At 45.0% G+C, this 26,339-nt stretch overlaps 1 protein-coding gene across 1 annotated transcript in view; it reads right to left on the bottom strand.

Annotated features, from left to right (window-relative positions):
- Positions 1–26,339, bottom strand: part of TSHZ2 (teashirt zinc finger homeobox 2) — an 885,630-nt gene that overhangs the window by 712,850 nt on the left and 146,441 nt on the right. Inside the window, exon 4 of the mRNA XM_055545340.1 lies at positions 4,496–4,742. The gene's annotated coding sequence lies outside the window, so the exon portion shown is untranslated. The remainder of the gene's footprint in view (positions 1–4,495; positions 4,743–26,339) is intronic.

Below are 26,339 nucleotides of genomic sequence, written 5' to 3'. Positions count from 1 at the left end.
AACGCACTACCAAAAATCATGTTTGTAGCGTGTGTCCCACATTTGGATAGATGCTATCATGGTGGCCGTGAAAATGAGCCTCTTAGGCTCCTGACAAAGGGGAGGCACGTGAGGGACAAAGCCAGGAGCTGTAGTGGGAAAGCTGACCTCCCACCGAGACCTGCTTCCCACAGGCTGCCGCCAGCCACTGCTGTGCTGAGTCACTCAGGCGTGTCTGACTCTTTGCGACCCCGTGGACTGCAGCCCGCCAGCCTCCCCTGTGTATGGGATTTCCCAGGGAAGAACACTGGAGTGGGTTGCCATTTCCTCCTCCAGGGGATCGTCCTGACCCAGAGATTGAACCTGAGTCTCTTGCATCTGTCCCCTGTGTTAGCAGGCGGGTTCTTCACCACGAGTGCCACCTGGGAAGCCCTCCCAGCCAGTGACTGAGGCCCAGTACAGGGAAGGTATGGTTGTCCCGTAGATGAAGCTGTGCTCCAACAGGTCACTTTGTCAAACATGCTTAGAACTGCCCTGCACTTTGAGAGGCTTCCTTCCACCCCACATCTCTCCCTCACAAGGACCAGACCCGTAGCTCAGACCGGTGGCCCTCCCAACATCTCTCCAGGACCCTCCTCATTATTTTATTAGGCTCAGGTAGGTCTAACCCTACCTCTGCATCTCAGAGAGTCTCAGCTCACCTGTTGACCTTCCCAACAGCATCTTCTGAAGACAAAAGGAACGGGCAGGAAGGTGCTCCACTAGCTTGCTTTGTCCAAGCATCAGCTATCTCAAGTAAATCTCGGGCTACTCTTCCCCAAAGCAGACACAGACCAGATAGCCTATACTGTCGACTAAAGTAAAGGCTGCCAAGATCTGTGTATAGGGATTAGGGAAGACAAAGCTGACATTTTGTGGTAGAAGTTTAAGAGCTGCACTTCCATTCTTCTGTCAAGCATTAAGCAAACATCCACTTACGTGTTAAGATCCAACTCAAACACAACCTGCTCTGAGAAATTTTCCCCAACCTGACCAGCATAGGTCCTTTCTGTCTCTGCCTCCCCAAACGCGTTAGCCCTTTCTTTCCTGAAAACATTCACCACATTACATTGCAATAAGAATCATATTTTATGACTCTTATCAGGTTGAAAAGTCAGAGCCTGGAGCAAAGATTATGTAAGGAAAAATTTTCTTTCAAAATCCTCTAGAAAGGTCCCATGATACAGATGGACATGCACTTTCTCCATGAGTCCATTATAGCTAGTTTTTCCTCCAGCATTGGAAAAATCACTGTGTTTTTGGTTAAGTACCTCATAAAATAGCTGGCTTGCATTTAAAGACCACATTGCATGAAAAATAGAGACATGTTGAGTTTTTAACTGCCAGAATCACCCTCCACATAAGAAGACATCCCATGAGAGGGCCACTGAGAAAACCCCAGTTTCTTATCCCCACCTCGCACTCCAGCTGGAGTCTGCATCTATTGAGCTGAATGACAACTCTGACTATTTAAATAATTCTTTCTTTCTCTTACTTTGCATCCTTTGTGTACAGCTGACTTCACAGAGGTCAAAGCCAGTACCTACTATAATACCTGTCTCGATAGAGTCCACTTGACTGGAGGCTTCCTAACATCTACCATTGTGTGTGTACACAGCTGGTATTAAATACACGAGGGGGAGAGGGGAAAATAGATGCAAGAAATGGACACCAAGCAAATTCATCCCTTGAAGGTGTCTTGGGTTGGTTTTCCCCAGAAGGAGACCCCAAACAAGGGTTTGAATGGAGGGTGATCCCAGGAGCAAGAAGAAGGGAGACATGACCGTGAACACAGAGCAGAAGCCCCATATGAAGAGTGAGTGAGCGAGCAGGTGGCCGCTGCAGGAGCCTGGGGCTCACTTCCGCGGAGAATTTCTGCGCTCACTGTGGAGCACAACTCAGACATCTCTGATATGAGAGTCAAGGACGTTGGAAGATTTATCTACCCACTCCACCTGCATGCATAGGCTAACACGCCTGGTGGGAGAAATCCCTCAGGCTGAGATCTGAGATGGGTGAGATAAGGAGCCTAGATCCCATCAGACATCCATGGTCACAGAAGGAAACGGTGTTCTGTCGCTTTTATTGCAATCTATGCTCATTTTATCTCCAGTGAAAATAATTTTACTCTAATTCCAGATGTCAATTAGAGCAAGGACACCAGAATTCGAATGCCTTGGGATTCTGATGTTTTTTCCTTTGCAAAACATTGCTTTCTTTATGACTGCAATTTAACAATGAGCCCAAACTATGCCACCTGTGTCTCACATGAGCCATCTCTTGGTAATCGATGTATGAATGAGTGCTTTGGTTTTACAGCAATTTTTGAAATTAAAAAAAAAAAACTATTTGTAACATTCTAATCTCATAGTTTAAATGTATATAAATATCTAAACTAAATCTATAAATTTGTACAGTTTCCAGCAACTAGTTGCCCAGTATTTTTGACTGTTAACATCATTCACATGTAAATGTTTACACTAAGCAAAATTTTCTATCAGTTAAAACAAATCTACAGAGTAAAATCAAGATTTTACAGTCTTGAAAAGAATTCTAATTCCATTAAGAAGTTTTCATGAGGAAATGTTTGTTAAAGGTAGAAGTTAAAGATCACAAGATCATGAGGCAAGCAGCCTTTCCTTTAAATTTGCACATACATGCCAACAGCTGAGTGTTATAAATAGAGGGCTGGAGAAGCTAGAAGACAAATTACATAATTCTGATTCAATGCCCTGGATTTGGGCAGCCTATTCTGAAATTGTGAAAACCAAAATGGAGACTTTTCTTCTACGAACAGTAGAAAATGGATTTAGAACATTTATGTTTTTGTTACATTTTTGAGCATCTGAATTTCCTAGCCTATTCTTTGACCTAAGCCCCAAATAAAGTGCTTCCCTCCAAGGTTTTATGCAGATAGTGCACTGGAGTACTAATTCTCCTCATTAAAACCCCAGTCCACGCCAGGGTCCAATGTGTTGCAAAGTTCAAAAAGGTATGCTTTCCAAAAGCTGAAATCCCCGATCTTTTTATTCGTGCTGGTGAGAAGGAAAAGGTGAGCTCACTCCCTCTGGGTAGATGTCTCGACCTTCAGCAGCCCTTCGTGACGCCTCCCTTCCAATTCTGCCCTTGAGGGTCAGATCCCTGCCCTAGACCTTCAGCACTGCCTCCCAGAGCCTTTCTTGCAGCTGCTGCTGAGTCGCTTCAGTCGTGTCCGACTCTGTGCGACCCCATAGACGGCAGCCCACCAGGCTCCCCCGTCCCTGGGATTCTCCAGGCAAGAACACTGGAGCGGGTTGCCACTTCCTTCTCCAATGCATGAAAGTGAAAAGTGAAAGTGAAGTCACTCAGTCGTGTCTGACTCTTAGCGACCCCATGGTCTGCAGCCCACCAGGCTCCTCTGTCCATGGGATTTTCCAGGCAAGAGTACTGGAGTCGGGTGCCACTGCCTTCTCTTAAACAAGGCCAATTTTGAAAACTCCCAGATGCCTCTGTTATCTTAAGGAATGCTATCATGCATTTTGTGGTGAATTTGCTTCTATTGTGACCACTCCCTTGAAACAGGATGGACCCCCACCCAAGATCTGGTTTGAATGTGAAGACTCTGCACACATGCCAAGAAGGGATGAAGAGGAATACTAATTGCAAGATGAGGCCTCCAGGGGCAGCAGGGGAGGCTCTCAAGGAGGTCCAAAGGCCTCAAGAGAACAGGGAAAGGCAACTGACGTGGGGTTTTTACAGTAGTTAAAGGGTGAGCCCACAAGAGGGTTTCCACCTGTAGCTTAGAGTTCCTTCTGACAACAGAGTAGGAATTGCCTGGGCTTCCTTATCAGCTCGCCAGATGTGGGCAGATGGCGGAGGATGGGTGAAGCGAGGAAGTGGAGTCAGACCCTTCATCACAGCTTTCCTGTCCAATCAGATTTTCATATATTCATGTAAGCACAGGAGATGACGTAACTGACAGTTTAACTGACAGGGTATTTCCTGCACACCAGCCAGGCGCTATTTACACGTCATTTCCCTGAATTCTCACAGACACCTTAAGAGTTTGTGCCTTAGTCTGAGTTCCCCGTAAAGGAGAAAAGGAGTCCTCTCTTTGTGAAGTTAGGGCAGGAGCACAGTGAAGGAAAGCGCTGCTCTAGTAGCTCAGTCAGTAAGGAATTCGCCTGAAATGCAAGAGATGTGGGTTCAATCCCTGGGTCAGGAAGATCCCCTGGAAAAGAGCATGGCAACCCCCGGCAGTATTCTTGTCTGGAGAATCTCATGGACAAAAGAGCCTGGCAGGCTATAATGCATGGGGTCACAGGGACTCGGACACGACTGAAGCAGTGGATCACACACACACGCACACACCCCCCTAGTGAAGGAAAACCTAATAAAAATGCTATAACAAGCTGGTTACCACCATGGGGGTCTGGAACTCAGTATAACGCAGGACCTTTTGAGAGACATGTGGGACAGAAAGACATGTAGGACATACTCAATGATGTCCTCCTGGGGGAATGAGGCTGCTGTTTATCCACCAACTTCCATCCTCACTGTTGGGAGATCACCAAACCTGGGGGCATCACCTCCAGAATTCCCAGGGGTGCAGAGAAAACCTTCCAGCAGAGAGAGGCCGGTGCTTGAAGTGAGACGCTGTCAGCACGTGTGAGAACAGCTCTCTGATCAGAAGAGGACTTCCAAGGTGCAGCCATGGAGACACAGGAAAGGCAGCCACTGTCTACCTGCAGAAAGAAACTACCATTATCCCCATTTCACACATAGGGATCTGAAAGCTCAAAGAGGATGAAGAAGGCTTTCCAAGATCATAAAGACTGGGAACTAAAACGCAAGGCTGTATGACTCCTGAGCCATATTCATATGCGAATCGGGCTGATACAAAAGGGCGCTGCTACCAGAGAATGGAACTGAAATAGACAGAGGCAGTCTGACAGACTGGCAAGAACATGTGCTCCTAAGTCAGACTGTATCATTTCAAATAACACTGCCACTTATTAGCGTGGTAACCTCGGAACGTTTCTGTGCCTCGGTTTTGTCATCTATACAATGGGGATAATTGTTGCACCTTCAACTCATGGTTGTCTGGTGCCTCATAAATGCCTTTTAGTACACATTTGGCTCAGTGTCAATATCTTGATACCCAATTTGCATCCCAAACCTATAGTTTTAGGAAATAATTTGTCTGACCTGGTTTGCTTTCTGGAAACCTTTATGTATGTCTCTGTGTGTGTTAGTCGCTCAACTGTATCCGACTCTGTGTGACCCTATAGACTGTAGCCCGCCAGGCTCCTCTGTCCATGGGATTTCCCAGGCAAGAATACTGGAGCGGGTTGCCATTTTCTTCTCCACGGGATTGTCCCAACTCAGGGACTGAACCCAGGTCTCCTGCATTGCAGGCAGATTCTTTACCATCTGAGCCACCAGGGAAGCTCTGTATATGATTTATATGTATGTGTGTGTGTGTGTGTGTGTGTGTGTGTGTGTGTGTGTGTGTGTGTGTAGGCATTCTTCCCTTTTTCATGTCACTTTCTCAGTCTTTCACTGTTTTCTGCCTAAACTATCAAAATAAAAGTATTCCACGCACCCAAATCCTTCAACTTGCCCTTTTGAGGGGAATCCAAACAACTATATGATACAGAAATTATTGGAAATATATATATAACTGTAAAATATATGAATATGTGTGTACCATATGTATGGGCTTCTCAGGTGGCGCTAGTGGTAAAGAACCTGCCTGACAATGTAGGAGATGCAAGAGATGCAGGTTCAATCCCTGGGTTGGGAAGATCCCCTGGAGGAGGGCATGGCAACCCACTCCAGTATTCTTGCCTGGAGAATCCCATGGACAAAGGAGTCTGGTGGGCTACAGTCCATGGAGTCACACAGAGTTGGACATGACTGAAGCGACTTAGCATGCACACAAGCACCATATGTATATATGAGATAAGAAAATTAGTCCAGTCAGGTCCAGGCTGGGTTTGTTGTTTATCTCTGATCACTCAGCAGATGGGATTTACAAGACTTGTCTTTCTCAGTGTCAGCCTTTCTACAAGCATCAGCAGAATTCTACCTAGCACAGTTCTTTACTCAAGGATTTAATTAGGCAAAACACTGGGTTAAGGGAAAGTAGGTAAAAACCCAAGTCAAATAAAACCCACATTTCCTGGATACTTAGTATCTGGAGAGTTCCTGGGTCCTCAAGTGGACACAGCACCCAAGAAAACGCCTGTCTCAGAGGTGATATGCTGACCAAATGTTCTGACTGCATTCCCACTGGACCATTCTCCATCCCTGTTCAAACCCTCCTCTGTGTGAGTGAGTGTGTGTGTGTGTGTGTGTATGCTGAGATAGCTGGAGATTATCTAGGAGATAACTGTTATTATCACTCATTCCATATTTGTGGAGACTAAGTTATACCAATAGAAGGCAATGGCACCCCACTCCAGTACTCTTACCTAGAAAATCCCATGGATGGAGGAGAATGGTGGGCTGCAGTCCATGGGGTCGCTAAGAGTCAGACACGACTGAGCGACTTTCACTTTTCACTTTCATACATTGGAGAAGGAAATGGCAACCCACTCCAGTGCTCCTGCCTGGAGAATCCCAGGGACGGGGGAGCCTGGTGGGCTGCCGTCTATGGGGTCACACAGTGTCGGACACGACTGAAGCGACCTAGCAGCAGCAGCAGCAGCAAGCTATACCAGGAATTGGACTGACTTCCATCACATTTCATGAACTTCTTTCAAATGGTTCTGTTGGCCATTTGCATTATGAATAATTAATCCAATGAAAATCAACATTCCAAGACCAGTCTTGGGATATCAAATTTGAGGTTTCCTAAATGTTCCCACATCCACCTACTTATCCACAAAAATCACAACCCTGACTTAAAGTCACCTAAGAAAGGCAATGCCAAAGAATGCTCAAACTACCGCACAATTGCACTCATCTCACATGCTAGTAAATAATGCTCAAAATTCTCCAAGCCAGCCTTCAGCAATATGTGAACCGTGAACTTCCTGATGTTCAAGTTGGTTTTAGAAAAGGCAGAGGAACCAGAGATCAAATTGCCAACATCCGCTGGATCATAGAAAAAGCAAGAGAGTTCCAGAAGAACATCTATTTCTGCTTTATTGACTATGCCAAAGCCTTTGACTGTGTGGATCACAATAAACTGTGGAAAATTCTGAAAGAGATGGGAATACCAGAGCACCTGATCTGCCTCTTAAGAAATTTGTATGCAGGTCAGGCAGCAACAGTTAGAATTGGACATGGAACAACAGACTGGTTCCAAATAGGAAAAGGAGTATATCAAGGCTGTATATTGTCACCCTGTTTATTTAACTTATATGCAGAGTACATCATGAGAAACGCTGGACTGGAAGAAACACAAGCTGGAATCAAGATTGCTGGGAGAAATATCAATAACCTCAGATATGCAGATGACACCACCCTTATGGCGGAAAGTGAAGAGGAACTCAAAAGCCTCTTGATGAAAGTGAAAGTGGAGAGTGAAAAAGTTGGCTTAAAGCTCAACATTCAGAAAACGAAGATCACGGCATCCGGTCCCACCACTTCATGGGAAATAGATGGGGAAACAGTGGAAACAGTGTCAGACTTTATTTTTCTGGGCTCCAAAATCACTACAGATGGTGACTGCAGCCATGAAATTAAAAGACGCTTACTCCTTGGAAGGAAAGTTATGACCAACCTAGATAGCATATTCAAAAACAGAGACATTACTTTGCCAACAAAGGTTCATCTAGTCAAGGCTATGGTTTTTCCTGTGGTCATGTATGGATGTGAGAGTTGGACTGTGAAGAAGGCTGAGTACCGAAGAATTGATGCTTTTGAACTGTGGTGTTGGAGAAGACTCTTGAGAGTCCCTTGGACTGCCAGGAGATCCAACCAGTCCATTCTGAAGGAGATCAGCCCTGGGATTTCTTTGGAAGGAATGATGCTAAAGCTGAAACTCCAGTACTTTGACCACCTCATGTGAAGAGTTGACTCATTGGAAAAGGCTCTGATATTGGGAGGGATTGGGGGCAGGAGGAGAAGGGGATGACAGAGGATGAGATGGCTGGATGGCATCACTGACTCGATGGACGTGAGTCTGAGTGAACTCTGGGAGTTGGTGATGGACAGGGAGGCCTGGCGTGCTGCGATTCATGGGGTCGCAAAGAGTCAGACACAACTGAGCAACTGATCTAATCTGATCTGATTCAATATAACCCCCTCAAAAAGTTTTTTTAATAATTTATTTAAATTGGAGGATAACTGTTTACAATATCGTGTTGGTTTCTGCCATATATCAACACGAATCACCCATAGGTACACATATGTCCCCTCCCTCTTGACAGAGTTCCATACACCCTATAGAGGTATCTTTGGACACTCAAGCAAAAAGAAGGCAAGCAGGCAGAATATGGGGCTTCCCTGGTGGCTCAGTGGTAAAGAACCTACCTGCCAATGCAGGAGAGGCGGGTTCCATCGCTGGGTTGGGAAAGTACCTTGGAGAAGGAAATAGCAACCCACTCCAGGATTCTCGCCTGGGGAATCCCAGACAGAGGAGCCTGGTGGGCTACAGTCCACGGGGTCACAGAAAAGTAGTTTAGCGACTAAACAACAACAACAAGGCAGAATACGCACTAAAAAGAAAACCTTTTATTCCGCTGCTGAAACAGTCAGCCACAAACTGCTTATCAGGTGTTTTTCTTTTAATAAAGCAAATCTTCAGAGAGTTTAGCTTAGAAATAAATCGTCTTTCATCAGAGGCTATTTCTATCTCCCTTTAACACCAAGCAACACCTTCACCTTCTGTCTTTTGTGTTTTCTTTCTAACAGATTCTGCAGTAAGTCAGGGTAAGATGAGTGTTATCATCCTACCTTGGATGAGATTCTCCAAGCTGAGCCTGCATTTGTGCTGCATCTTGAGAAAGAGAGGTATGCCCTGGAGGCACGCAGGGGATGCTATGGTTAATTAACTAATTTACTCAATCAAGTTTAACAGTGGTTTTAACTTTAATGAGACCATTACATTTTAATATGGAAATAACAGCCTTGTATCCTTAACAATCCCCACAGTCCGCAAATCCGCCTCCCTCTTCCGCCCACCGTGCCCCAGAGTTGACGTTGATTTGTGAACCTGAAGGCCTGAGTGTAACATCCAGAACTTGTAATACACATGTACAGGGTCCATTACAGACACAGCCACATCAGCCACTGCTCTGCCTTCTGGTGGCCCCCGACATATAGTCTGAACACACACACCAGTTGTTCCGCCTGATGAGAGCCAAAGTTTTATCACTGGCAGAGTCCTTTCAAGATGAAAGTGCAGTGGGGGCTTTGGATACCCAAAACTGGTATGAGCGAGGAAGAAAGGCAGACAGGATCAGAAAAATCCCAAGGAGAGAAGCTAAAGGAAATGACCACACACGCCCCCTAGTTTCTATTGTCTTAGGCAGACCTACCCTGGAGCTGCCACCCCCAACTTGGGTTGCATTTAATTGGGCTCCTCTAAAGACCAGTAAGTCATTAATATAATGGCTTTCTGAGCTCTTTTGATTGAGAATTTTTTTTTTTTATTCCAGATACAGTACTTTGGAGATTAACTACGAAAAGTTTTACAAGACGGAGAAGGTAATGAATCATGAATTCTGTAAGGGTAAACCCAACACGCTGAGACCAAGTACAGCTGTCTTATATTTGCTCTGTGTGCATTTTGCTACCTGTAATTTTGTCATCAATTTTCATCTTTTGTTTAAACATATTTGTCTTTTGGACAAGATAGGTCATATTTCATAGGTTTGATGAATTTTCTCCTTGGTCCAGTTTTACAGAATTTGCACTTAATTAATTGCCCAACCTTTAATTCGACAGACTGTTTTTAATGGCTATGTAGTTTCAAAAGCATATACACAGTGGAATTTCGAAAAAGTAATTGTTTTTGTGTCACTTCCAAAGAAAGTCACAATTATTAAAATGTGTAAATAATTTGTCAAATGCGCAATGGGCAATAATTAGGAAGATATCAAATAAACCTTTAATGGATATTTTTAATTTGGTGTTCAGCAGGACTATTTTAAATAATGCAACAAAATATGTCATTTCTCGCCTCAGGACTATAGAAGCCAAATCCCAATGTGAAAATGCACCTTTCAATTGCAGAGACTGGGTCATAATAGAGGTGACACTCACAAAAGATTTTCTAGGTCTTAGCAGAGCCGTAAATAGGGAGCCCCCCCCAGTCCGGCAGACAGCACAGAATCCAAAAATCTGCCTATCAAAAGCATCATTCGAGCCACAAGGCTCGGTAAAAAGCAGGCAGGAAAAGAAGAGACAAAGGTCAGCTGTGGGTTCTTTATAAATGCGACGGTGCTGTCAGTTTGCAGAGAACTGCCATGTTTCCCTAGCAACTTTGTGTGCGCAGACGCATTTAGCACTTTTTTTCCCCTTGTTATTTTCAGACCGTCTTTTTGTACCATGGACTATTTCGAATGTATTCTTTCAGTTACACAGGCCTTTTTATTAAGAGGATTAGAGCCTGACATTTTTTTGGAAAGGAAGTTCACTGAATTTGGGGCCATAAAAACCAGAGTTCAGTCTTTAGTCAGATTGCAGATAAAAAGCAGGAGGGAAAAAGGCTGGGTTGGAGAAAATGCATCAGCCCAAGTGAAAGCTGAAAGGATCCAGTTTCCAGAATTGGAATCCGAGGCCCATGACATTCCTGAACGGTATTGTGTCATCTCTTTGAAAGAAACGTTAAGCAAGGCTTCCGAGTGGACTCCACCCTGTCTTTTATGTTCCCCCTTCGATTCTGTGATTGTTCCAGAGCTCAGAGTCAAGATTTAATTTTGATTCATCTGTTCCTGCTTGTCTATTAGTGGCAGGGAAAGGACATTTACCAAGCTCTGCTGTTTCATTAATTCATCCACACATGGATTGGACACTTGTGCATCACATCTGTGCTGTGCATTCTGCAGGGGTCCGCAAACTTTCTGTCAAGTGCTAGCTAGTAAATATCTTGGGATCTGCAGGCAGGTCATACAACGTTTGTCGCAACTCAACTCTGCTCCTGTGGGCTGCAGCGGCCACAGACAGTCCATGAAAGACTGGGCGTGACAGTGTGCCAATAAAGTTTTCCATATGGACACCAAAACTTGAATTTCACATAATTTCCATATGTCACTGAATATCATTCTTTTGATTTTTTTTAACCATTTTTAAAAAATCTTAAAAGCTTGTTTTCTATGTTTGTGAGTCTGTTTCTGTATTGTAAATACGCTCATTTGTATTATTTTTTAGATTCTACATGTAAGTAATATAACCCTTGTTTTTCTCTAACTTATTTCAGTCAGTGTAATAATCTCTAGGTCCATCCATGTTGCTGCAAATGGCAATATTTCATCCCTTTTTAGTTACCAAGGGAAAAGGGAGGAGGAAGGGACAAAGTAGCAATATTGGATTAACAGATTTATACTGCTATGTATAAAACAGGTAAACAAAAAGGATTCACTGAATAGTGTAGGGAACTCATATAATATCTGTACTAACCTATAACGGAAAAGAATCTGAATATATACATCTGTGTAGCTGAAACTAACACAATATTGTAAATCAATTCTAACTAAAAAAAAAAGAAAGGAAAAAGGAGGGGAATAACAAAAAATCACAAAAGAAAAAAAGGAAAAAGCACTGCTGGATTTGTCCCTCGGGCCAGGTTTCCTGACGCCTGGCGTAGAGGCAGGGGCTTTGCTGTCAGGACACTAACAATACGAAGGGACGCAGGAAAGGCGTAAAAGCACGAAGCAAGACGACCCCGGGCTCACTTAAGTGAGGTGAAGGAAATGAAAAAGGATGCTAAAGGCTTCCCAGGCAGCGCTGCCAATGCAGGCGACCGAAGAGACGCTGGTTCAGTCCCTGGGTGGGGACGACCCCCTGGAGGAGGGCATGGCAACCCACTCCAGGATTCTGGCCTGGTGGGCGACAGTCCACAGGGCCGCACAGAGCCGGACACAGCTGAAAGCACAGAACGCGACGCAACGAGTGACCGAGAGGGGTTTAGACCGAGCTGTCAGCAGAGGCCTCTCTGAGACCCGACAACAAGCCTCATTTCCCCACGGTACAGTCTCCCCCTCGGCATCTCTGACTGCGCCACTAATTCTGTAAGTCAGCTGCACTTATGCTAATTAGTCATTCCTAGAGTTACCCTGAAAGCATCAGAAAACAAAGCAATTGACTCACCCGACCCTGTTATCAAAATTGTAGAAGATAAGCATATGCTAGTAAGAATAAGCACACCTATTAATAATTACAACTTTCCAGGTGCTGCGCTGGGAACACCTAATCCCCAGTTGCTAGGAGATAGGAGTTTTTAATGTGCATCACTGTGGTTCAAAGCAAGGTATCTTGTTTTGTTTTTTTAATTGAAAATAGTGCCATAACCTTAGGTCATTTCTCCTCTCGTTTCAATACTTATAGAGTCTAAATAATGGTACTCTCTCAATTTAGAAACTTGAGTTGACTGGGCCTCTTTTATTTACATCCTATTGAACTAACGTTAATGTTATTTTTCACAGCTGCTAATATATTTTTTTCAAGAGAAAATTACTTCATGAAGGTTCTCTTGGGGAAAACAGACAATCATAAAGGGACTCATGACTTAATTTGTCTTTTTGGGGACAGGCCAAAGGTGAACAATATTCCTGCTCTTCTCACAATTTGCTAGCTTATTTCAAACCCAATGCCAAATGACTTGATAGTACTTATTTCCCTCAAATAGTTTTGTAGTGGGCTTTCCAACAGTTGTGAAACCGGAAGCTGGGCACAGGTTGGTTATTAGGTGGGATTTAACTCAAGATGTCAAGCCTGGAATAGCCTTTAGCAGGGCTGGAGCTTGAAGGGCTCTTTTGTCCATTGGTTGGTTGTGTCACAGGCAAAGTCCATTAACAATTCCTGGGAAATAAAAGTAGAATCTGGGTAACAATACCTAACGTTTTCCTTTTCCTCTGTGCTCAGTCTGATTCAGTCTGATACACTGGCTCACAGGGCGCCCCGTGCACCTGGCCCTTCAGACCAGAGTTTGCTCAAATTCAGGTCCATTGAGTTGGTGATGCCATCTAACCATTTCATTCTCAGATGCCCTAATAAACCGGGGCCTTATTAGACTACGCCAACCAGTTTGTATTCCCCCATCCTCCCCATAAAAGAAGCCAGTGGGAAATACCAGATGGTCCAGAACCTCAGGGCAGTCAGCGAAACCACCAAGGATATACATCCCAAAGTCCCCAATCCCTATACCCTGCCGGCCACTCTGCTGTCCACCAGGACCCAGGTATTCTGTATTTTTAGATTTAAAAGATGTCCTCTCATGTATTTCATTAACCCCAGCATCACAAGAATTTTTGCTTTTGAGTAACAAGACTCAAACACAAAACAGAAAGAGCAATCCCGCTGGACTGTCCAACCCAAGTGCTCAAACAGTCCCCCACTGTCTTTGAGGAAACTTTAGCTAAAGACCTAAAAGGTCTACATCTCCAGGAGGGAAACTTCTTCCAATATGTAGACAATATTCTGATCACCAGCCCTCCTAAGGAGGCCTGTGACAGACATACTGTATCCACCCTGAACCACCTGGTCGATAAGAGGGTAAGGTGTCCAAGAAAAAGGGTCAAATAGCACCAACTAGAATCCCCTGATGGCTCAGCAGTAAAGGATCTCCCCGCGATGCAGGAGACACAGGAAACGTGGGTTCAGTCCCTGGGTCAGGAAGATGCCCTCGAGAAGGAAATAGCAACCACTCCAGTATTCTTGCCTGAGAAATCCTATTCTTGCCTGGGGGGCTACAGTTCATGGGGTCACAAAGAGCTGGACACAGCTGAGCAAGCACACGCACGCCTCACAAACTGGGGTAATCCACTCTAGGCCTCATTCTCACAGGTCATCCCAGAAAAGGAAAGAAGCCATTTGCAGCCGAGAGCCTCCTAAAACTAGAAGACAATTTAGAGGTTTACAAGGGATGGCCAGGTTTTGCCACTTCTGGATTCACTAACTCTGGTCTAATGACTAGGCCTCTATGTGAAAAGCTGAAAGGAAAGGAGAACAGATCCTTTTGAGTAGAATTCAGAATGCCGAAGGGCCCTATCAAGTATTGGAAAAGCAGTTACTTCAGATCCCTGCCCTGGCCCTTTCAAATTTAGATAAACCCTTTGACCTTTACTTTTAAGAGAGGAAGAGAATCTCAAACACTGGGACCCCCTACTCAGGTGGTTGCTTATTTCCCAAAACAATTAGGTCGAGCTGTAGGGGATGGCCTCCGTGCTGCTGCTGGTGAGGCTTGTGCTCAGTCGCTAAGTCCTATCGACTCTTTGTGACCCCAAGGACTGTAGCCCACCAGGACTGTCCATGGGATTTCCCAGGCAAGCATACTGGAGTGAGTTGCCATTTCCTTCTCCAGGTGATCTTCCTGACCCAGGAACCAAACCCAGGTCTCCTGTGTCTCCTGCATTAGCAGGCAGATTCTTTACCACTGAGCCTCCTGGGAAGTCTGCATCAACTACTACAACCCTGCTAATGGAGGCTGAAAAGTTAGCAGCTTGGTCAGTCAATCAGTATATGGACCCCAAGACAGCTTCAGGCTTTAGTACATCCTAAGGGAATAGGATAGCTATGCCCAGATTCAAGTTCAGGCTATGCTTCTAGACAACACAATGGCTACCATAAAAATTTGTCATACGGTAAATCCTGCCACCCTGATACCCACAGGGCCCCTAGAGCATGACTGTATAGAAACCATATACACAATCTGTTCCAGTCACTCCAACCTAGGAAGTGAGCCTCTTCCAACCACCAAAGAGGAGAGTTCACAGACAGGAGCAGTTTTATGAAAGAGGAAAAAACACTGGCTGGATACGCAGTGACCTCCCAGACCCAAGTTAGAGAAGCAAGAAGCCTGCCCCCAGGGACTTCTACCCAAGCAATGGTTCTGACAGGCTTCACCTGAGCCTTAGAGTACACCCTGGTGAAGATCTTACATGTTTACACAGATTTTCATTATGTGTATGCCATCCTGCACACACAGGGGCTATTTGGAAGGAAAGACTTAGGCTTGCTGCAGAGACCAAACGGGCAAACCATGGCTTAGGCATACTGAAGCTCTTAGAAGCAGTACAATCTCCAAAAAGGGTGGCAGTGACTTGTCGTAGGGGTCACCAAAAGGAGAGCACAGAGGCAATAGAGAGAGACAACAAGGCAGATGGAATCGCCAAAAGGGTGGTCTCAGAACAAGCAACCACCCCCCACACCATGAAGGCCAGATCCATTCAAGTATTCCCCAATTAAAACAAAAGAATTAAAGAAAGCCCGAAAACAGGGCTTCAACAGACACCCAAAAGACCATGGGTAGCTAGTTAATGAACACAGACAATACTTCTTTCCCCAAACTGCAGACTGTCAAATCATCATGGATGCTCATCAAGGAATTCACTGCGGGAGGAAAGCCACAGTGGCGAGTTAAAGCCATAGTAACTCCTGGCATGAAAAGGATAAGCAATCCAATAGCTAAGACATGCCCCATCTGACAATGAACAGCCCCAACACCAGACCCACCAGACCGTTCCATATTAGGGTCATTCAGACCATTCAGACCAGAGGGACACATCCTGAAGAAGGCTGGCAGACTGGTTTCACCATTCTGCCAATAGTACTGGGCAGCTTCAGGCATCTCTAGGTGCCAGCAGACACATTTTCTGGGTGGACAAAAGCATTCCCTGCTAGAACTGAAACGGCAGCTGTGCCTAAGGCCTTACTAAAAGCCCCAGGTTTGGGCTCCCAGGATCCATACAAAGCAACAGTGGTCCAGAGTTAGCAGGTGATGAAGCAGATAAGTGCTCCAGGCATAAAATGAACCTTGTACTCAGCCTGGAGACCGCAATTTTCAGGAAAAGTAGGGCGATCCAATCAGACCTTGAAACCGGCCTTAGACAAGCTATGTCAGGAAACTCAAGAAAACTGGATTATTAAGTTGCTTTCAATTGCCCTGCTCCATGTAACAATAGCTCCAAGGGATAAGGTAAAGTGAAGTGCATTTGAACTCATGGATGGCAGACCCATTCCCAAAGCCCAAAGAGACACCTTAGCCCCCTGATAGGGAGCAACTCCAGTGTGCCCCCCAGGTAGGAGGAACCAGGAACGCGCTCACAGAATACAGTGACCAGGTGCTGCCCACACCCCCTGACCCGGCCCTGCACCCTCTCCAGCCAGGAGACCCGGTGCACCTAAAGCCCTGGAAAATCAGCCCCTCCCAAGGCCAGCCCCCTGCTAACAGAATGGACCCCACTCAGTGACCCTAACCACCCACACCCTGAAGTCATAGGGGAGCACCTGTTGGGGACATCACACTTGAATGAAGGGTCCCAAGCCCCAACTTCCGCAGAGATGACCTGGGGCAATGACCCAGGCTCACGTGAGGTGAGCCTCCCTCTGACCTAAAGCTTCTTCTGAAAAACAACAGAAGTGTGACCTGGGGATCCTCAGGCCCGGGGGTTGGGGTGGGGGGAGCTTTAACATCAGGGCACACTCACTGAGACGCCTGCACTTTCAGGAAAAATTTGACATGTGATCGTTATTCTCTTGCTAACATTTGGGCCGCTTTCTTAACGTTTCCGGGACCCTTTGTCTCCAAAAGGCTGGACACATTGGGGAGACATTCATTCAGGGAGATGAACAGTCAGGGCCGAAACCTGGTGACAACCAAACAGACCTAAAGGCGGCTGAGGAGAAGCTCCCGTCCTCCCCAGGGCGCTGGCAGCCCCGCGCTCAGCAGGTGGCACTTAGGAGCGGGCCCTGCACCCCTCTGTGCCACTCAGTACCCCTCAGCTCCCTTCAACCCCTCAAGAATGAGGAACAAGGCTAAAGAGAGGTCTGTCACCAGCAAAGCCCGTTAACAATCCCCAGGAAATAAAAATAGAAGCTGGATAATAAAGTCTAACCTCTCTCTTTTTTTTCCCCTTGTGCTTCGCCTGGTGTCACCGGCTCACAGGCTGCGGCGTGCAGGCGCCTCACTCCGGCCGCTCAGGCCCGAGTTCCCGGTTCAAAACGGCCGCCCCACACGTCCGCGGAAGTGCTGCCCACGGCACCGATCCCAGACGGCGGCAGGGCCGTGTGCCGAGGCGGCGGGGTGCGCAGACAGCCGGCGCGGGCCTGGAACCCCAGCTGCACGGCCCTGCCAGCCTCCACCCCCTGCCCACCCTGCAAATGAGGCCCTATCGAGCCCCACCCGCGGTCTATGAGTGCGTGGGCAGCTGGCACCTCTTCATTCTTGGATGAAAGAACAAAGCTTTCCTTTGCTTCTTCATTAAGAAGACCCATAAAACTGGGTCTTATTCTATTGGCTCAAGCAACACAGGGCAGAAGGACCCTTGTTGGGAACCAACGCCCAGGGTTGATAACAGCTGATTTTAATTTAGCAACTGTCTTGTATCTCGCTGTTCACTGAATCCAGGGCAGGAAAGGCCAGAGCAGGGAAGCTGGAAGAAAACTCAAAGAGCCTAGAACTGCAGACACGTTCCTTCTCTCCAGGCTGGCACAGCGGCCATAGCAGCAGCAGACACGCTGTATGCTCTCCTCTCGTGGTTGACCCAGAGGACGCAGCCATACCGCAGCCTCAGGGACTTTCCAGGTGGAACTTATATAAGTTTACAGAACAAAAGTGGCCCGTGGCCAAGCAGGTCCATCATGAGACGCATGCGCACTGCTATAAGTGATCTCAGCTGTTACATAACCATGTATTTACAAAATACGGAGTGAGAACATGAGGCCATGGGGCCAGGGAACCTGAACACCAGCATCTGGGCTAATTTTCTCTTTCCCTATGGCAACTATTGTCATTCTTTTAAAGAGCTTTGATGCCCTTTACACAGTACTTCCTATTTCTAATTCTGCGCCTTTTCCAAAATCACTCCTACCTGTGTGTGTGCACACACACATTTCTGTGCATCCCTCCAATTTCTTTCAACAGTCTATATCCATGAGCTGTTTTCAGACCTTGATCTAAATTTTCCTCCTTTGTAAAGTATTCCGCTACTCTTAGTAGAAGCTGAAAGAATTCTAAGGAAGACCTGCTTCCTCAAGCCAGCACTTCACTGAAGGTGTAACTTCAGCTAAGTTACTCCATTTCCCTGCCTATAAAATGGATTCCTGACCTCTGTTCCCTCCATCTCACACAGCTGTTGTTAGAATCAAATGAAATGACTTATGAAAAAACAATGGGAAAACCATAAAATTATAAAATGCTCATGGGTATTATCGTTAATCTCCCCTATTGAAATGCCATCAACCCTTGGGGCTTCATTCCAAATGAGACCATGTTATTTTATGCTTGTTGACATGTTGCCTGTAACCAAGTTCAAAGTCCAACTATGGACTTCCCAAGAACACAGAATTAAGTTCGTCATTTCTTCTGTGTGCTTAGCATAACACTGTGCACACAGTAGGCTCCAAAATGTGACTCTTGACTGGAAGGCTAATCATTTCCAAAGGCCTTTCTCATTGGCAAATGCTGTGGTTCCCTATTCGTCACCCTTGAAAGAGGATGGTGTCCCCAGACTCACGCTTTGAGGTAGGGTTCCCATGGTATATTCCTCTGAACCCAAGTTTCAGAAACATGCAAAATAAGATTCTGTGGTTAAACCATCAGGGAGTGGGAGGCTTCCTGAACTCCTTTTTCAAAGTCAGAAAGATTGAGAGTATGACTAAGAACGCCAGAATTTCTACTGAAAGGTAGACATCTTTGTTCACCCTGGGGTCTCACAAATCCATCTGAAGAGAGATGCCTTCTTTCCATTAGCAACTCTTTGCACCACTGCTAAACAAGTGCCCCTCCAAAGTCACTTTGGCAAATTTTCTACAAACTACAGGTCATAAAATCAATTTAATGGACTAGAGCAGGGACTGCAACCTACAGCCCATGGGCCAGATCCATTTCACTGTCTGTTTTTGTAGGAACTACAAGCTAAGAATTGTCTTTGTGTTTTTAAAGAGTTGAAAAAAATCAAAAGAAGAGATTTTTGTGATTAAAAAAAATTACATGGAATTCAAATTTCAATGTCCATAAGCAGAGTGTTTTTGGAACGCAGCCATGCCCATTCATTTATGCGTTGTCTTTGCTGCCTTCACATCACAATGGCAGAGTTGAGTAGTTTTGAGTCAGCCTTCAAAGCCCAAAATATTCATTATCTGGCCTTTTACAGACCCCTGAGCTAGACCAACACTTTTTGAAAATGAACTAGAAAAGAAGAGAAAATACGAGAGTACATCACGTGTGAGAAGAATAGTGTTTCACAGAACATTTGCATCAACAAAATGCATGTATATTATATATCTGTGCACAGCCTGCAGCACAATAATTGTATTCGTTCCTGTGAATAACTGGCCAAAAAAAGTGATTCCAAAAGCAAGTTAGAACATACCTCTATCTTGTGCTTACAACTCAAAGAGGTCTACAGTACTTAACATAGTCAAATAATAAGCAAAAAGGAAAAGAAAGACAGAAGACTGAGAAATCTGTATGCAGGTCAGGAAGCAACAGTTAGAACTGGACATGGGACAACAGACTGGTTCCGCATTGGGAAAGGAGTACGTCAAGGCTGTATACTGTCACCCTGCTTATTTAACGTCTATGCAGAGTACATCATGAGAAACGCCGGGCTGGAGGAAGCACAAGCTGGAATCAAGATTGCCAGGAGAAATATCAATAACCTCAGATACGCAGATGACACCACCCTTATGGCAGAAAGTGAAGAGGAACTAAAGAGCCTCTTGATGAAAGTGAAAGAAAAGAGTGACAAAGTTGGCTTAACATTCAACATTCAGAAAACTAAGATCATGGCATCTGGTCCCATCACTTCATGGCGAATAGAAGTGGAAACCATGGAAAGAGTAAGAGACTTTATTTTCTTGGGCTCCAAAATCACTGCAGATGGTGACTGCAGCCATGAAATTAGAAGAAGATTACTCCTTGGAAGAAAAGCTATGACAAACCTAGACAGCACATTAAAAAGCAGAGAATTACTTTGCCAACAAAGGTCCATCTAGTCAAGGCTATGGTTTTTCCAGTAGTCATGTATGGATGTGAGAGTTGGACTATAAAGAAAGCTGAGCCCCAAAGAATTGATGCTTTTGAACTGTGGTGTTGGAGAAGACTCTTGAGAGTCGCTTCAACTGCAAGGAGATCCAACCAGTCTATCCTAAAGGAAATCAGTTCTGAATATTCATTGGAAGGACTGATGCTGAAGCTGAAGCTCCACTACTTTGGCCACCTGATGCGAAGAACTGACTCATTGGAAAAGATCCTGGTGCTGGGAAAGATTGAAGGCAGGAGGAGAAGGGGACGACAGAGGATGAGATGGTTGGATGGCATCACCGACTCAATGAACATGAGTTTGAGTAAGCTCCAGGAGTTGGTGATGGACAGGGAAGCCTGGCATGCTGCAGTCCATGGGGTCACAAACAGTTGGACACGACTGATCGACTAAATTGACTAACTGACCAACTATGTTGGGCTTCCCAGGTGGTGCTAGTGGTAAAGAATCTGCCTGCCAATGCAGGAGACATAAGAGACACAGGTTTGATTCCTGGGTTGGGAGGATCCCCTGGAGGAGGGCATGGCAACCCACTCCAATATTCTTGTCTAGAGAACCTCATGGACGGAGGAACCTGGTGGACTATAGTCCATAGAGTCACAAAGAGTCGGATATAACTGAAGTGACTTAGCACACACACACCAACTATGTCCACATAAAGCATCTCATTGAAGGTTCTTTTCCAATGAGGAAAAGACGAAATTCACCAAAAAGACAGTATCAGTGATCCAGAGAATATGCTCCCTTGTACTTAGAAGTTTTATCAAAGGTTACTTACACCAAATCAAGCAGCGTAAAATATTACTGTTGGTTTAACCTTAAGAGGGCTTTGTTCCAAAAATAACTTTACATTCAGTCATCCAACACATGGTCATCAAATCCATAAAGATTTGGAGTAAAGAGATATGAGTAGACTGAGTAAAACTATCCCAGTAATAACTATAATAACTAGAAAATAAATCAGCAATTTTATAATAATATAACATTATATAATAATAATAAAATAATTATAATCACTAGGAAAAAAATAATTATAATAACTAGAAAATAATAATTCAGAGAAGGCAATGGCACCCCACTCCAGTACTCTTGCTTGGAAAATCCCATGGACGGAGGAGCCTGGTAGACTGCAGTCCATGGGGTCGCGAAGAGTCGTACACGACTGCACGACTTCACTTCCACTTTTCACTTTCATGCACTGGAGAAGGAAATGGCAACCCACTCCAGTGTTCTTGCCTGGAGAATCCCAGGGACGGGGGAGCCTGGTGGGCTGCCGTCTATGGGGTCGCACAGAGTCGGACACAACTGAAGCGACTTAGCAGCAGCAGCAGCAGAAAATAATTATTATACCTAAAATAATAAAATTTATTTAACACCTATTACCAAGACTTGTGCTAAAGCTCATTCATTTCACTCAGTCCTCAAAACAATCCTATTCTGTGGGGATAATTAACACCTTCATTCTCCAAGTGAAGATATTTAGGCACAGCGAGGCTGAATGACTTGCCTAAGGTCACCCAGAGTTAAAAATCGGACACGGGATTTGAATCCAGGCAGCAGGATCCCCAAACATGCCCTTTTGACCATTTCATGATATGTCTTACCATTTATCTGTCTCTGCTGAAAAAAAAGAAAAAAACTGAACCAGTTGAGTGACTAAGCTATGGAAATAGGTTTTATTATGAAAATTGTTTTATGGAGATGATGCTACAATGATCAAAATAATAAACACCACCCAATAACACATGTACAACCTGGTATTGCCAGGAATGCAGCTGTAGTGTTATTGAATTGTCCTCAAACTTGAATTATAGAGGCACAGCTCAAATTATCCCCTTTGCCTGGTACTCAGCCCAAAAGACATATTTTTTTAATAAACATTTTGTGCTCCCAAGCCATCTCATGCTGCACACTGCTGCGTGAAAGCTACAGCCTTCCTAACGCGATTCATCAGAAAAATCAAGAGGGAAAATAGTGGTGGTCTGATATACCGAGCACTCTTAAATTACACAGTGACCACTTCCTGTGTAGGGCAGGGGAGACAGAAACGCAGAGATGAAGTGCATCACAGCCTGTCACGTCTGTGAACTGGGGAGCGGGCCAGGTCACTGAATCATGGCCCAGCACCTCCACACATCCCTCGAGACATGAGGTAACCCAGCCAGCTTGCCCGAGATGAAAGTCTCAGTAATTCAGAGGAGGCTGTAATTCTTTATAAAACATACAGTAAGTAGTTTTGTTGACGCCTACATGACATTTCCAAGGTGGCTGGAAAACCAGACCGTTTGTTACACAGGATCTAGATCAATAGAATGTTTGGAGGAAGATGAGCAGCATTTTAAAAATAATAATAATAATTGAACAGGAGTGGGATAATTCCCTCCCTTATAACACTTCCAGTTTTATGTTTAAAATTCAAGATTGAGAATTTTTTTTTTTTTAATGCAGCCATAGCGCCCAGCACGAGTCCATTTCTCTTCTTGGTTAGCATTTACAGAAGAAAATATTTTTGATTCATTAGTCACAAAAAAATATAATAAAGAAATGGTCAATTACTTTCATCCTTTCTCTTTTTTCTTCCTTTCTTTTCTTTTCTTTTTTTTTTTAGTGACTTGTCAGTGTCACTCTGACAGGAGTCTGAAAAATTAAAACATCACTAGGACTTACCATGTGAGATTTAACTTTTGATAAACAACAAAGTGGGTTACTGCTGTGCTAACTATTTTTAATCCACCTTGTGAGTGTGCTTTTTTTATTGCTTTATACAGCATATCTGATTCCCTCTAAAGCACCAACTAAAAAATCTATCCAGCTGTCATTTGCTGCCCGGTAACATCTATCATCACACAGCCTGGCAGGTCTAGTCTATGAGGCAGAGGGGAGAGGAGACAGGAGGCAGAGTCAAGGACTGTCACATGGGAGGGGAGAAAAAACTTGTCACGATTATTTATGAGTCTTGCCGGGGCACATAATGGGACACATAAGCCTGTTTCAGTTGCAAGCACGCTTGCACGGCTGCTCCCTTGTCCGAGTTGGACGCAGGCAGTTCTGCTTTACGCGTACCATTTCCTGAACAATGCCAAGCACTTGGGAAGTCACAGTGACAAATACTGGAGTTGGTGGCTGTAGCTCTGCGGGCTGTTATGAGCGTGCGGGTGTCAGCGATCAGGAGCACTGCCACGCGGAGCCCCAGAGTCTCCCCTCCCCCGTGCCTTTCTTCCTGGTGAGAGACTTCCTTCTTCCTCGTGGCTTTTAACTGCTGGGGACACGCGTTTAGAGAACAGGAAATTGTGATACCCAGCCCTACTTTATTATTCTAAGCCGTGTTCATCCTTCCCAAGGAGGCTTCTGTATTCATCTGTTCCTCGCTTTACTCATCCCTACACACACAGAGCAAGAAACCAATTCCAAGATTTCAAGGGGAAGCGTCCTTTGGTTTCACGCCTGCCGAATGTCCATGTTTCTGAGCAGTTGGTTCAATTAATGTTCCACCTCCAGGTGTATTCATGAAAGCAAGTGCTGGATTAGACAGTAGTGTGGTCCAGTTCTATAATCTAAGTCCTGCTCCAGGGCCCTTTGTTTTTAGTAGCCTCATAAGGGTTTAACCTTTAGCTCCTTGGAAAGACTTAAAGGAAACTCTATCAACAGTCTCTCCACCCAACAGACCATGGCAAACAGAAGGGCTGAACTTGCAACATTTAAGATAATTAAAGGCAAAATGGAGGTCTGGTCGAGGAGGTGACTTTTGCACTTACTGCCTCCAACCCGAGCCCTGAGGCACCTCGGCACACCTGCCTGGATCCTGCTGATGAAAAATGGCACAGACCTAAATTAAAGATAATAGGAGCAGAATGACCTATACCTACCCTGGAAGCCAAACCAGAAATCAATATGGGGAAGAAGGCAATCTACAAATAGAAGCACCCAGGAACATTGGAATTGCTCTGATTTTCCATTTAGAGTTGGCCAAACCCAAACTCAGCCACCTTCGTTAGAAATATCACAGGAGGCCAAAATAAGAAAGAGAAAATGCTTTTGTTTCATTGGACTAGTCTCATTGTGTGTGAGAACCAAAATGCTTAGGATGCAACTACTCCCAAATAATACCACATTGTTGATAGACATCTGCATATCTGTCTCAAACCCCAAAGGGGGTCTGTACTAATTTAAGCAAGGAAGAAGCTAATAGGGGTCCCCCAAGATTCCCCATCTGACCAGGAATCGTTTCTCTTCTGCTTTGTCCTCTCCTCTTTACGGCCTTCACTTTCTCCCCGTCTCCATCGTCTGGGGAATCACAAAGTTGAAGTCCAGGACACCACTGTGCCTGCCTATGTCTTGCTTGTCCACAAAGTGATTTTTTTTTAACATGTTTAACTTGAATAACTTTAGGCTAAATATGGAGTCCAGATCACTAAAGAATTCATCATTCCTTCTCCTATTCAGTTCTTTGCACATTTATGGTACCCATTTGGCCTCTGAAGACAGTTCAGTTTACAACACTTGTTTCCCTTCCTTTTAGATCGCTTCCCCATGGTGCTTTCATATATAGAATTAGGAAATAAATGTTGGCTCCCCCCAAAACACACACTCTTTTCTCAAACAAGCGAGGGACAGCCTCTCCCCTCCCCGGGCACTCCTTCACCCCCTTCACCCCATCCCCATCTGGTTAGTGAGTTAGCAGCAGATCTGACACCTAAGAGACCACACCCCCCAGGCACAGAATCACTGCCTTGGAATTCCTACAGGCTCCCTGCTAAAAGATTCACGTGCTCAACTCGCAGTGCAGTAAATATCATTCTGATACAAACTTCACTGGAAAACATGCAACTTCCAATCCCACCATTTTTTAGAAAGACATTTATTCCACAGATATTTACTGCGCACCCACAGGCCAGGGGTGCTGATACAGTGGTGAACAAGAACAACATAATTTCTGCTTTTAAGGCATTTTCTCCATGACGACTCTTTAGTTACAGGACTGGAATGTACATGGCAAGGCAAATATAGGGTGTATAGTGACACATTTAACATGGGGGCCTGGCCCCATCTAGGGGATAAGAAAAGGTCTCTCCTGGGAAATGATGGTGAATCTAGATTTTTAAGGCCAATCACTCCAGTACTCCTGCCTGGAAAATCCCATGGGCAGAGGAGCCTGGTAGGCTGCAGTCCATGGGGTCACGAAGAGTCGGACATGACTAAGGGACTTCACTTTCGCTTTTCACTTTCATGTATTGGAGAAGGAAATGGCAACCCACTCCAGTGTTCTTGCCTGGAGAATCCCAGGGATGGGGGAGCCTGGCGGGCTGCTGTCTGTGGGGTCGCACAGAGTCGGACACGACTGAAGCGACTTAGCAGCAGCAGCAGCAGCAGGAGTTATTCAGATTGGTGGCTTGATTGAATTGCCTAGTGTCTGTTGGGAAGATTAAATGAGCTCATGCAGGTAGGAAAGCACCATATAAACTACAAAAGAGTTAGTTTTGGCATTGCAGAAGGGAGGAAAGTGACAATATACCTTCAGTGTCACTAGAGGTAAAAGACGAAAGGCTGCCGAGTCAGACAGTTCAAATCCTGACTCTGCCACTCACTCCCGTTAGAGGTTAGGCGTTTCCTTAACCATTCTCAGTCTCAGTTCCTTTGCCATTAAAATTGAGACAATACTACCTGATTAACCAAAAAGGATTATGCACATAAACCCGTCGAATGGTCCCTTGCATATATGTAAAAGTGCTCGGTGGATGTGAGTTTGCTTTTTCTTGTTCTGTGTCTGACAGCTGGGATAATGGATGGTGAGGGTTAAAATGTAATTAAGAATCATTGACAGAGAACCCTCCAGAATTTCAAGATAAAGTGGACAGTCATACCTCGTACTGGAGCAGCACCTTAGCATGTCCACATTCACGATCTAATTCAGTCCTACGATAACCTTTTTTTTTTCTTTTTTCTTTTTTACCATGCCATACGGCTCACAGGACGTGGTTCCCCAACCAGAGACTGAACCAATGTCCTCGGCAGAGATAACGCGGAGTCCTAGCCATTGCACCACCAGGAAATTTCCCTGCAGTAACCTCTTTAAGCAAGAAGGGCAGGAGCCTCTGTCCTCATTTAATAACTAAGAAACCATGAATTGAAAAGTGGCTTATTGAAGAGCTTCCAAATGCTGGGACAGGTCTGAAATTCAGGTGT

Source organism: Bubalus kerabau, chromosome 13, assembly GCF_029407905.1.
Source record: "Bubalus kerabau isolate K-KA32 ecotype Philippines breed swamp buffalo chromosome 13, PCC_UOA_SB_1v2, whole genome shotgun sequence".
In the NCBI taxonomy this organism is placed as follows: Eukaryota; Metazoa; Chordata; class Mammalia; order Artiodactyla; family Bovidae; genus Bubalus; species Bubalus kerabau.
This window is presented reverse-complemented; position numbering and strand designations above follow the sequence as displayed.